Raw genomic sequence first — 11,434 nt, forward strand, 5'->3', positions numbered from 1 at the left:
CCGGAAAGTTGAAAATGTATGGTGTTAAGCGATAGATGGGAAGGGGTTGAGTAGAGCTGAAGGGTGGGACTAAAAACATATTTGGGGGATTGGAAATGATGCAGACAATTACATTGATGGAAGCTAGAATCTATCTCCAATATTAAAGCTGATCTACCCCCTAAAAAAATATATTATTAAAAAATAAAATATATATATATACAGTGGGGAGAACAAGTATTTGATACACTGCCGATATTGCAGGTTTTCCTACTTACAAAGCATGTAGAGGTCTGTAATGTTAGATATTACTTGTTAGATATTACTGCACTGTCGGAGCTAGAAGCGCAAGCATTTCGCTACACCCGCAATAACGTCCGCTAAACAATGTGTATGGGACCAATAACGTCCGCTAAACAATGTGTATGGGACCAATAACGTCCGCTAAACAATGCGTATGGGACCAATAACGTCCGCTAAACAATGTGTATGGGACCAATCAAATCTGATCTGATCTGATCTGATGTAGTCTAGGCTAAGTTTATGTTGTCGTGACACTGACCTGCTCCGATCCCGGAGACCACGGCTCCATCGCTGACTCCGCCTGTGTTTACGTTGTTAGAGGAAGCGTTGTGAGGGGCCAGGCTGGGCAGGAACAGACACCTAGAAAGAAGAAAACATTGATACTATACTATATCATCTAGAGGTAGCGTTGGAGGTAGCGTTGGAGGTAGCGTTGGAGGTAGCATTGGGGGTAGCGTTGGAGGTAGCGTTGGGGGTAGCGTTGGAGGTAGCGTTGGAGGTAGCGTTGGGGGTACAGTTGGAGGTAGCGTTGGAGGTAGCGTTGGAGGTAGCGTTGGGGGTAGCGTTGGGGTTAGCGTTGGGGGTAGAGTTGGGGGTAGCGTTGGAGGTAGCGTTGGAGGTAGCGTTGGAGGTAGCGTTGGGGGTAGCGTTGGGGTTAGCGTTGGGGGTAGCGTTGGGGGTAGCGTTGGAGGTAGCGTTGGAGGTAGCGTTGGAGGTAGCGTTGGGAGTAGCGTTGGAGGTAGCGTTGGGAGTAGCGTTGGGGGTAGCGTTGGAGGTAGCGTTGGGCACAGTTAATCGAATATCCGGATCTCCGAATGGACGTTAGTGTTTGATTACTTGAGTGAGTTCATTTTTGGAGACAAGGCCTATTTTAACAATGAAAAAGCTTTGTCTAAATGTAATTTAATTATCCTTGTGATATTTTTTTTTTAACCTAGGATATACCATGACATTTGAAATTCTTAATTGAATAAAACAACAAACTTTTGAATGTAGTTTTTATAACATTTAGTCCTCCAGGCTGGTCTGACGTCGGTATGCTGTTTACCCTGTTCAAATAGCAATCACATTAAGTGTGTGATCACATGGTAGTAGATGTCCATGTGCTGTAGAGCTGACTGGATATTATAATACGCTTTTATTTTACTGGCCTGATGGTCAGTCTGAGGGGAGGGAGAGAGCAGTGGTGAGGCTGACTGATGGCCTGATGGTCAGTCTGAGGGGAGGGAGAGAGCAGTGGTGAGGCTGACTGATGGCCTGATGGTCAGTCTGAGGGGAGGGAGCAGTGGTGAGGCTGACTGATGGCCTGATGGTCAGTCTGAGGGGAGGGAGGGAGGGAGCAGTGGTGAGGCTGACTGATGGCCTGATGGTCAGTCTGAGGGGAGGGAGAGAGCAGTGGTGAGGCTGACTGATGGCCTGATGGTCAGTCTGAGGGGAGGGAGGGAGGGAGCAGTGGTGAGGCTGACTGATGGCCTGATGGTCAGTCTGAGGGGAGGGAGAGAGCAGTGGTGAGGCTGACTGATGGCCTGATGGTCAGTCTGAGGGGAGGGAGGGAGGGAGCAGTGGTGAGGCTGACTGATGGCCTGATGGTCAGTCTGAGGGGAGGGAGGGAGCAGTGGTGAGGCTGACTGATGGCCTGATGGTCAGTCTGAGGGGAGGGAGGGAGGGAGCAGTGGTGAGGCTGACTGATGGCCTGATGGTCAGTCTGAGGGGAGGGAGCAGTGGTGAGGCTGACTGATGGCCTGATGGTCAGTCTGAGGGGAGGGAGAGAGGGAGCAGTGGTGAGGCTGACTGATGGCCTGATGGTCAGTCTGAGGGGAGGGAGGGAGCAGTGGTGAGGCTGACTGATGGCCTGATGGTCAGTCTGAGGGGAGGGAGAGAGCAGTGGTGAGGCTGCCTCTCACCCGACTCACCATCCCTCCTCTCTCCCTCCCTCCGCTGAGAAAAGGGGACACAGTCTTCCAGCTGATGGTGAAACTCACACTGCATTATTTCTGCCTCATGCACAAATTCATGATGTTATTCCCATGACCAGAGAAAGTGAAATATTCCTCGATATTAAAAAAGGCACAAGCCGCAAATAATAACAATGCAAGTTTATTGAAACACTTTTCTAAACTCATTCATTGCAGCTGCAGTGCTGGTTGTAGTGTGAGTGGAAGTAGGGAGAACGTGTGTTGTATGGCTTATAAATGTGTTGAACAGTGTTAACACAGTGCTGTATAACAACTTCAACATGAACTTCCTCATAAAATCAGCAGCTCTTTGCTCTATTCGTTGAGTCTATTTCTAGTCATGGTTTTAAAAGATTTGAAATCTCACATGATCAACTTTGCTGTGCATTCGAGGCTATTTTTTTTACAGTCTGTGGCACGACGATACTGTGCAGACACGGTCATCTGAGCTATCTGATTGGCCAGCGGTAGGCCTATAGGTGCACTTGATTTGTTCTCTGGGCCTGCCGGGTAGGCGGAGCTCTACCTTCAGACACATGAAATGGTTCAAAATGGGAACACTTTTCTTTCTGCTGAATCAAGTGCACCTACCGCCAACAGCGCCAAACAAATAAAAAAAAATTGGAATGCAAGGCTTTAATCGCTGAGTGTTTTACAGAAATGTTTGGTGATCGACTAGGAATGTCTTGGAGATCGACCAGTCGATTGCGATCGACCGGTTGATGACCACTGATATAGAGGGAGCCAGGCTGGGCAGACAACTAGAAGAATATAGGAGAATAATCTAGTGTTGATCACTGTTTTGACTGTTATTACAGGACAAAAAAAGAGATGGATTACATACATCCAGCTTGACACAGGAGTCTAGATTACCTCTGGAGAAAAAAAGGTCTGCTCATTGTTCTGAAGCGAGTGGAGATAGCAAACAGTGAACAGTGGACATTATAGCTTTTTCTCACTGTAATTCTAGTCAATGACAGGGTCCCAGGTAAGAGCCAGGGTCCCAGGTAAGAGACAGGGTCCTAGGTAAGAGACAAGGGTCCCAGGTAAGAGACAGGATCCCAGGTAAGAGTCAAGGGTCCCAGGTAAGAGACAGGGTCCCAGGTAAGAGGTTACACGTGACTCAGTGACTTATGACCCTCTGTTATTTTCTCTCAAGATACAATGGTCCCAGGTAAGAGCCAGGGTCCCAGGTAAGAGACAGGGTCCCAGGTAAGAGCCAGGGTCCCAGGTAAGAGACAGGATCCCAGGTAAGAGACAGGGTCCCAGGTAAGAGACAGGGTCCCAGGTAAGAGACAGGATCCTAGGTAAGAGACAAGGGTCCCAGGTAAGAGACAGGATCCCAGGTAAGAGACAGGATCCTAGGTAAGAGACAAGGGTCCCAGGTAAGAGCCAGGGTCCCAGGTAAGAGACAGGGTCCCAGGTAAGAGACAGGGTCCCAGGTAAGAGACAGGATCCTAGGTAAGAGACAAGGGTCCCAGGTAAGAGACAGGATCCCAGGTAAGAGACAGGATCCTAGGTAAGAGACAAGGGTCCCAGGTAAGAGCCAGGGTCCCAGGTAAGAGACAGGATCCTAGGTAAGAGACAGGGTTCCAGGTAAGAGACAGGGTCCCAGGTAAGAGACAGGGTCCCAGGTAAGAGCCAAGGGTCCCAGGTAAGAGCCAAGGGTCCCAGGTAAGAGCCAGGGTCCCAGGTAAGAGACAGGGTCCCAGGTAAGAGACAGGGTCCCAGGTAAGAGACAGGGTCCCAGGTAAGAGACAGGATCCCAGGTAAGAGACAAGGGTCCCAGGTAAGAGACAGGGTCCCAAGTAAGAGACAGGGTCCCAGGTAAGAGACAATGGTCCCAGGTAAGAGCCAGGGTCCCAGGTAAGAGCCAGGGTCCCAGGTAAGAGCCAGGGTCCCAGGTAAGAGACAGGATCCCAGGTAAGAGACAAGGGTCCCAGGTAAGAGCCAGGGTCCCAGGTAAGAGACAGGGTCCCAGGTAAGATACAATGGTCCCAGGTAAGAGCCAGGGTCCCAGGTAAGAGCCAGGGTCCCAGGTAAGAGCCAGGGTCCCAGGTAAGAGCCAGGATCCCAGGTAAGAGCCAGGGTCCCAGGTAAGAGACAGGGTCCCAGGTAAGAGACAGGGTCCCAGGTAAGAGACAGGGTCCCAGGTAAGAAACAGGGTCCCAGGTAAGAAACAGGGTCCCAGGTAAGAGCCAGGGTCCCAGGTAAGAGACAAGGGTCCCAGGTAAGAGACAAGGGTCCCAGGTAAGAGTCAAGGGTCCCAGGTAAGAGACAGGGTCCCAGGTAAGAGGTTACACGTGACTCAGTGACTTATGACCCTCTGTTATTTTCTCTCAACCTGACATGAAAGCAATTTTGTTGTCACCCTGAATACCCATTATGAGATTAATGTTCTAGCTGACAAATCTTTCCTCTGTGCAAGAAGAATGGAAGAAAATGTTTGGGTCACTACTTCAAGCCAATCTGTTTTTACTTCAGATCAGATCTTCCTGAAACTGGATCTGCTGTTTTGGGAAACAGCCTAAAGATGACAAGCTAGGTCAGTGTTCTGACAAGAGCACAGGAAGAGTATTGTAGAAAGGATAATTACTAATATTACAGAGATTAGAACAGTAATGGAATTACAAAAGACCTGGGCCCCTCCCTCCTCTGTGGTTTTCTAAAGACCTGGGCCCCTCCCTCCTCTGTGGTTTTCTAAAGACCTGGGCCCCTCCCTCCTCTGTGGTTTTCTAAAGACCTGGGCCCCTCCCTCCTCTGTGGTTTTCTAAAGACCTGGGCCCCACCCTCCTCTGTGGTTTTCTAAAGACCTGGGCCCCTCCCTCCTCTGTGGTTTTCTAAAGACCTGGGCCCCTCCCTCCTCTGTGGTTTTCTAAAGACCTGGGCCCCACCCTCCTCTGTGGTTTTCTAAAGACCTGGGCCCCTCCCTCCTCTGTGGTTTTCTAAAGACCTGGGCCACTCCCTCCTCTGTGGTTTTCTAAAGACCTGGGCCCCTCCCTCCTCTGTGGTTTTCTAAAGACCTGGGCCCCTCCCTCCTCTGTGGTTTTCTAAAGACCTGGGCCCCTCCCTCCTCTGTGGTTTTCTAAAGACCTGGGCCCCACCCTCCTCTGTGGTTTTCTAAAGACCTGGGCCCCTCCCTCCTCTGTGGTTTTCTAAAGACCTGGGCCCCTCCCTCCTCTGTGGTTTTCTAAAGACCTGGGCCCCACCCTCCTCTGTGGTTTTCTAAAGACCTGGGCCCCTCCCTCCTCTGTGGTTTTCTAAAGACCTGGGCCACTCCCTCCTCTGTGGTTTTCTAAAGACCTGGGCCCCTCCCTCCTCTGTGGTTTTCTAAAGACCTGGGCCCCTCCCTCCTCTGTGGTTTTCTAAAGACCTGGGCCCCTCCCTCCTCTGTGGTTTTCTAAAGACCTGGGCCCCTCCCTCCTCTGTGGTTTTCTAAAGACCTGGGCCCCTCCCTCCTCTGTGGTTTTCTAAAGACCTGGGCCCCTCCCTCCTCTGTGGTTTTCTAAAGACCTGGGCCCCTCCCTCCTCTGTGGTTTTCTAAAGACCTGGGCCCCTCCCTCCTCTGTGGTTTTCTAAAGACCTGGGCCCCTCCCTCCTCTGTGGTTTTCTAAAGACCTGGGCCCCTCCCTCCTCTGTGGTTTTCTAAAGACCTGGGCCCCACCCTCCTCTGTGGTTTTCTAAAGACCTGGGCCCCTCCCTCCTCTGTGGTTTTCTAAAGACCTGGGCCCCTCCCTCCTCTGTGGTTTTCTAAAGACCTGGGCCCCACCCTCCTCTGTGGTTTTCTAAAGACCTGGGCCCCTCCCTCCTCTGTGGTTTTCTAAAGACCTGGGCCACTCCCTCCTCTGTGGTTTTCTAAAGACCTGGGCCCCTCCCTCCTCTGTGGTTTTCTAAAGACCTGGGCCCCTCCCTCCTCTGTGGTTTTCTAAAGACCTGGGCCCCTCCCTCCTCTGTGGTTTTCTAAAGACCTGGGCCCCACCCTCCTCTGTGGTTTTCTAAAGACCTGGGCCCCTCCCTCCTCTGTGGTTTTCTAAAGACCTGGGCCCCTCCCTCCTCTGTGGTTTTCTAAAGACCTGGGCCCCACCCTCCTCTGTGGTTTTCTAAAGACCTGGGCCCCTCCCTCCTCTGTGGTTTTCTAAAGACCTGGGCCACTCCCTCCTCTGTGGTTTTCTAAAGACCTGGGCCCCTCCCTCCTCTGTGGTTTTCTAAAGACCTGGGCCCCTCCCTCCTCTGTGGTTTTCTAATAACCACCGTTATCCTGGCTACAGAAACAAGATGCATCAGTGTCTCCTAAACACACACACGTTTGGACTCCCACTTCCCCACACTGACTGGTCCTGGGTGTGTTGTGACAGACCCCCCCCCCCCAACCCAAGCACACAGCAGACTAGCCTGCTGCACCTTGTGTCCTAATACGGGCTATGGCATTAATATTTCATAGTGACAGATGGGGGGGAGGGATGGGGTGTGTGTTTGGTGTGTGTATGTGTGTGTGTGTGTATATATGTATATGTGTAGTATTGAGCAGAAAATCAGCCCATTTGTATGCACATTTCAGAGACAGTGACAGAGACAGGTGGAGAGAGAATACCCCAGGTGTACTCAGGTGTTCCTGACTGAATAATTAAACATTAAAAGAAAGAAAAGGAAAGCTGAAGGAACCAAAACCTCTCAGCAGCCTGAAATCTGCCTTGTGAAACCAACAGAATCAACGGAATAGTCCCAAAAGTGCAAGTGACGACAGCAGGGTTGCAAAATTCCAATAACTTCCCCCGAATTTCCGAGTTTTCCAGAAATCCTGGTTGGACGATTCCCAGAATCAGAAGGGAAAACGCAGAGAGGGATTTCTGGAAAACCTGGTAATTTTGGGAACATTTCCGGAATTTCGCAACCATAGACAACAGTGAAAAAAGGAATGTGTGTTTCCCCAAAGCCCTGTGTGTGTGTGTGTTTACGACTGTGTGTGCGTCTTTATACCCGAAGCCCTCCAGCGAGGTGTCGAACTCCACGAAGGCTGGCGTGACGGCTGAGCCGTGGAGGCGGATGTCGTGGGGCGTTGTCATGGAAACCAGGCATTTGACGCGTGTCAGTGGCACGGTGGAACCTTCGGCCGAGCGCACCAGGCTACGGCTGATCCGGTACTGACCGTTGTCCTCACCGGCTGCCGTGAACACGCTGTCCGGACCGAAGCAACCCTCCATCGACATGGTCATAGAATCTGTTGTAGAGAGACGGACAGAGAGAGGTTATTAGAGGTTAGAGGTTAGAGGTTAGAGGTCAGCTAAGCCTAACCCACAGTGAACACGCTGTCCGGACCGAAACAGCCCTCCATCGACATGGTCATAGAATCTGTCGGACATATTTACATTTACATTTTAGTCATTTAGCAGACGCTCTTATCCAGAGCGACTTACAGGAGCAATTAGGGTTAAGTGCCTTGCTCAAGGGCACATCGACAGATGTTTCACCTAGTCGGCTCGGGGATTAGAACCAGCGACCTTTCGGTTACTGGCACAACGCTCTTACCCACTAAGCTACCTGCCGCCCAAGATACACACCACCATGCTTCTTATGGTACAGGGACTTACAGTTCACAACAGCCCAGTTCACTTCATGCTATTTCTGAAAACACAGACACCATAAAAGCGCAGAGGTGATATTGTGTGTGCCGGAATTTTGGATATATGAAGCAATTCAGTCGTGTCATATCAGTAATTACAGTAAGAGAGGAAGGCCTGAGAGTAGAGGAAGGATGTCATGTTTAGCTATTGAAACAGGGCCTGAGAGTAGAGGAAGGATGTCATGTTTAGCTATTGAAACGGGGCCTGAGAGTAGAGGAAGGATGTCATGTTTAGCTATTGAAACGGGGCCTGAGAGTTGAGGAAGGATGTCATGTTTAGCTATTGAAACAGGGCCTGAGAGTAGAGGAAGGATGTCATGTTTAGCTATTGAAACAGGGCCTGAGAGTAGAGGAAGGATGTAATGTTTAGCTATTGAAACAGGGCCTGAGAGTAGAGGAAGGATGTCATGTTTAGCTATTGAAACAGGGCCTGAGAGTAGAGGAAGGATGTCATGTTTAGCTATTGAAACAGGGCCTGAGAGTAGAGGAAGGATGTCATGTTTAGCTATTATCACAGTGAGAGGAGAACAATTTAGAGATTGATGTTACAGCTAAACAAAATAACCACATTACAAACATTCCCTTACTAAATAGACAGACAACATGAATCAAACATGAGCATTAGTTTGACCAACTTAGGCTTCCCTACTCTTTGCTTAGAATAGACTGGCAGTTTACAGGAAATGAACGAGGGGCTGTGAATTGAGCCTGATCGGGAATTAAGATAGTGAAGATATTAACAATCTTTCACGAACAGATTCACCTCCGGTTGGACGGGCTCAGACTCCGATTAGACTAACAATATGTTTATTATTATTTGTTAATTGTTCGCCTTTTCAAGCTGTCTGTCTGTCTGTCTGTCTGTCTGTCTGTCTGTCTGTCTGTCTGTCTGTCTGTCTGTCTGTCTGTCTGTCTGTCTGCCTGCCTGCCTGCCTGCCTGCCTGCCTGCCTGTCTGTCTGTCTGTCTGCCTGCCTGCCTGCCTGCCTGCCTGCCTGTCTGTGTGTATGTCTGTCTGTCTGTGTGTATGTCTGTCTGTCTGTCTGTGTGTATGTCAAGCCTAGCTAAACCAAGCCGAGCTAAACCAAGCCGAGCTAAACCAAGCCGAGCTGTACTACATTGGCATGGTTCCGATTCCACCGTAGTTGCTGGAACTGTGATGAACAGATGGCATCACATCCAGCACCGTATCGCGTGACTCAGGTTCAGCTAAACATTGAGATCTTACTTCTCATCTCTGCGTCGTAGCTAAGGGAGGAAGGTTTGTGGACGCGGTACTGTCTGAGGAGCTTCTTGTCCCAGGCTCCACAGTTCAGAGGGTTACCCAGCCGAAGGAACTCTCTGTGGGGGACAAACCACATTAGATGGAGGGTACGAGAGAGAGAAAAACTGCATGGGTAGAAACAACATGGACGACATGCATGTTTACTATGTCTCTTGGAATCATTAGATTTTTATGATTTATTTGATCATTAAAATACATTAAAAAGCTGTTCCAACGGGAGACCATTTTACATACTGTATGCTACATGAAAATGATAACTTATCAAATACAAAAGCTGAAGGCTTTCTTCCCTTATAACCATCATTGTTATGACAGAGAGAGAGAAAGTGAGAGAGAGAGAGAGGGGGGGGAGAGAGAGAAACTGTGATTGACCCAAAATTAAGGAAAGCTTTGACTATGTACAGACTCAGTGAGCATAGCCTTGCTATTGAGAAAGGCCGCCGTAGGCAGACCTAGCTCTCAAGAGAAGACAGGCTATGTGCACACTGCCCACAAAATGAGGTGGAAACTGAGCTGCACGTCCTAACCTCCTGCCAAATGTATGACCATGTGTGACTCGTTTCAGGAAACTATGTCGCGCGTCACTACTTCACAGGAGCGCCATTTGAACGTAAACCTTTTTTAAAAATCAAAATGCGTTTTTTGGCCTTAATAGCAAACTTGTATGCCATCTGTAAATACGAATACAATTCTGGCGTTTGATTGCAAATATGCGGAGGGAGTCGAAAAGAGAACACACAGAAGGCTGTTGTATAAAACACCTGTCTCCAGATTACATCTTCAAACTAAGGGCAACCATGGCATCCGTGACAGAGAGGGAGAAGCCTCCAACCACGATATATATGCGTAAGATAGTCTAGATAGCTACATTTTCAGATATTACACGTTTTTAATTTTGTCAGAAAGTAGTTTTCATTTAAAGTTAAAGTGTACTGTTAGCTAGCTAGCTAATGTTAGCTGGCTGGCTAGCTAGCTAGCTAACTAACGTTACGTGTATGATCTGTGTACTAATGTTATTCGTATCTCAGAGCCATTTGCATTGCTAGTTATAGCCTAATGTTACCTAGCTAACATTGAACCTGGTTGGTTAGCTACCTGCAGATTCATGCAGGGTAGTAACGTTATGAGTTGGGATTATGTTTCATTGTTTAGCTAGCTAGCTACATGTCTTAACAAAAGACTCCACTATGCAAGTAACCATTTCAATATAATTTTTATGATGTCACTGCGACAACTGTTGATAGACGTAGCTGGTAAATTTACACTGGCTATCTACTCCGATTTCAGAGCGCTCTCGTCTGAGTGTGCCAGAGCGCAGAATAACTGACAAATTTACGAACGCTCAACACCCGTTGAATATGGCCGGTGTCAGTAAACGTTGTCAAAAAAGCGTAATTAAATTGTTGCCAGCAGCACAGTTGCAGTCACCAACGCTCTGGATAACATGAAAACAGCCTAACCAGCTCTGCTAGGGCGAGTAAAATGAGTCAGAGTGAGCTGTTCTCTCATTTGTGTCTGGAAGTAGCTAGCAAGCTAGCCAACGTTGCTTGACTGCTTTTGTTAGGTCAGAACGCTCAGATCAACCCTACTCCACGGCCAGAGCGTCCAGTGTGCGCTCTGAATGCTCCAATTTACGAACGGACAATCTGATAACACTCTGAGTTACGAAAGAGACAGAATCAGAGACAGAGACAGCGAGAGAAAGACAGAGACAGCAAGAGAGAGAGAGAGAGAGAGAGAGAGAGAGAGAGAGAGAGAGAGAGAGAGAGAGAGAGAGAGAGACACAGAGAGATACACAGAGAGAGACAGAGACCGAGAGACAGAGACCGAGACACAGTGAGAGAGAGACAGAGACAGCAGAGAGAGAAGAAAGTGAGAGAAAGAGAGAGAGAGAGAGAGAGAGAGAGAGAGAGACAGTGAGAGAGAGAGACAGAGAGAGAAAGTGAGAGAAAGAGAGAGAGAAAGTGAGAGAAAGAGAGAGAGAGAGAGAGAGAGAGACAGTGAGAGAGAGAGACAGAGAGAGAAAGTGAGAGAAAGAGAGAGAGAGAGAGAGAGAGAGAGAGGAGAGAGAGAGAGAGAGGGAGAAAGAGAGAGAGAGAGAGAGAGAGAGAGAGAGAGAGAGAGAGAGAGACACAGTGAGAGAAAGAGGAGAAAGAAAGTATGTGCGCGTGTTTCAGTCTGTGTCTAACTATGTGTGTTTCTCCCTCACCTCAGGGCCATAGGCTGCAGGGCCTGCGAGGCCAGCCTCTCAAACACCTCTGCAGCGGTGGATGTAGGGGGGTGTTCCTCGTCAC

At 49.0% G+C, this 11,434-nt stretch overlaps 1 pseudogene across 1 annotated transcript in view; it reads right to left on the reverse strand.

Moving 5' to 3' along the window:
* Positions 1–11,429, reverse strand: part of LOC311120644 (WD repeat and FYVE domain-containing protein 3-like) — a 46,321-nt pseudogene extending 34,892 nt beyond the window's left edge. Inside the window, exons 1-4 of the transcript in view lie at positions 11,350–11,429; positions 9,084–9,196; positions 7,215–7,455; positions 542–642 (exon numbers count right to left, since the gene is read on the reverse strand). The product of the transcript in view is annotated as a WD repeat and FYVE domain-containing protein 3-like (transcript). The remainder of the gene's footprint in view (positions 1–541; positions 643–7,214; positions 7,456–9,083; positions 9,197–11,349) is intronic.
* Between the last annotated feature and the right edge of the window lie 5 nt (positions 11,430–11,434).

Source organism: Coregonus lavaretus, assembly GCF_964263955.1.
Source record: "Coregonus lavaretus genome assembly, contig: HAP1_SCAFFOLD_4803, whole genome shotgun sequence".
NCBI lineage: Eukaryota > Metazoa > Chordata > Actinopteri > Salmoniformes > Salmonidae > Coregonus > Coregonus lavaretus.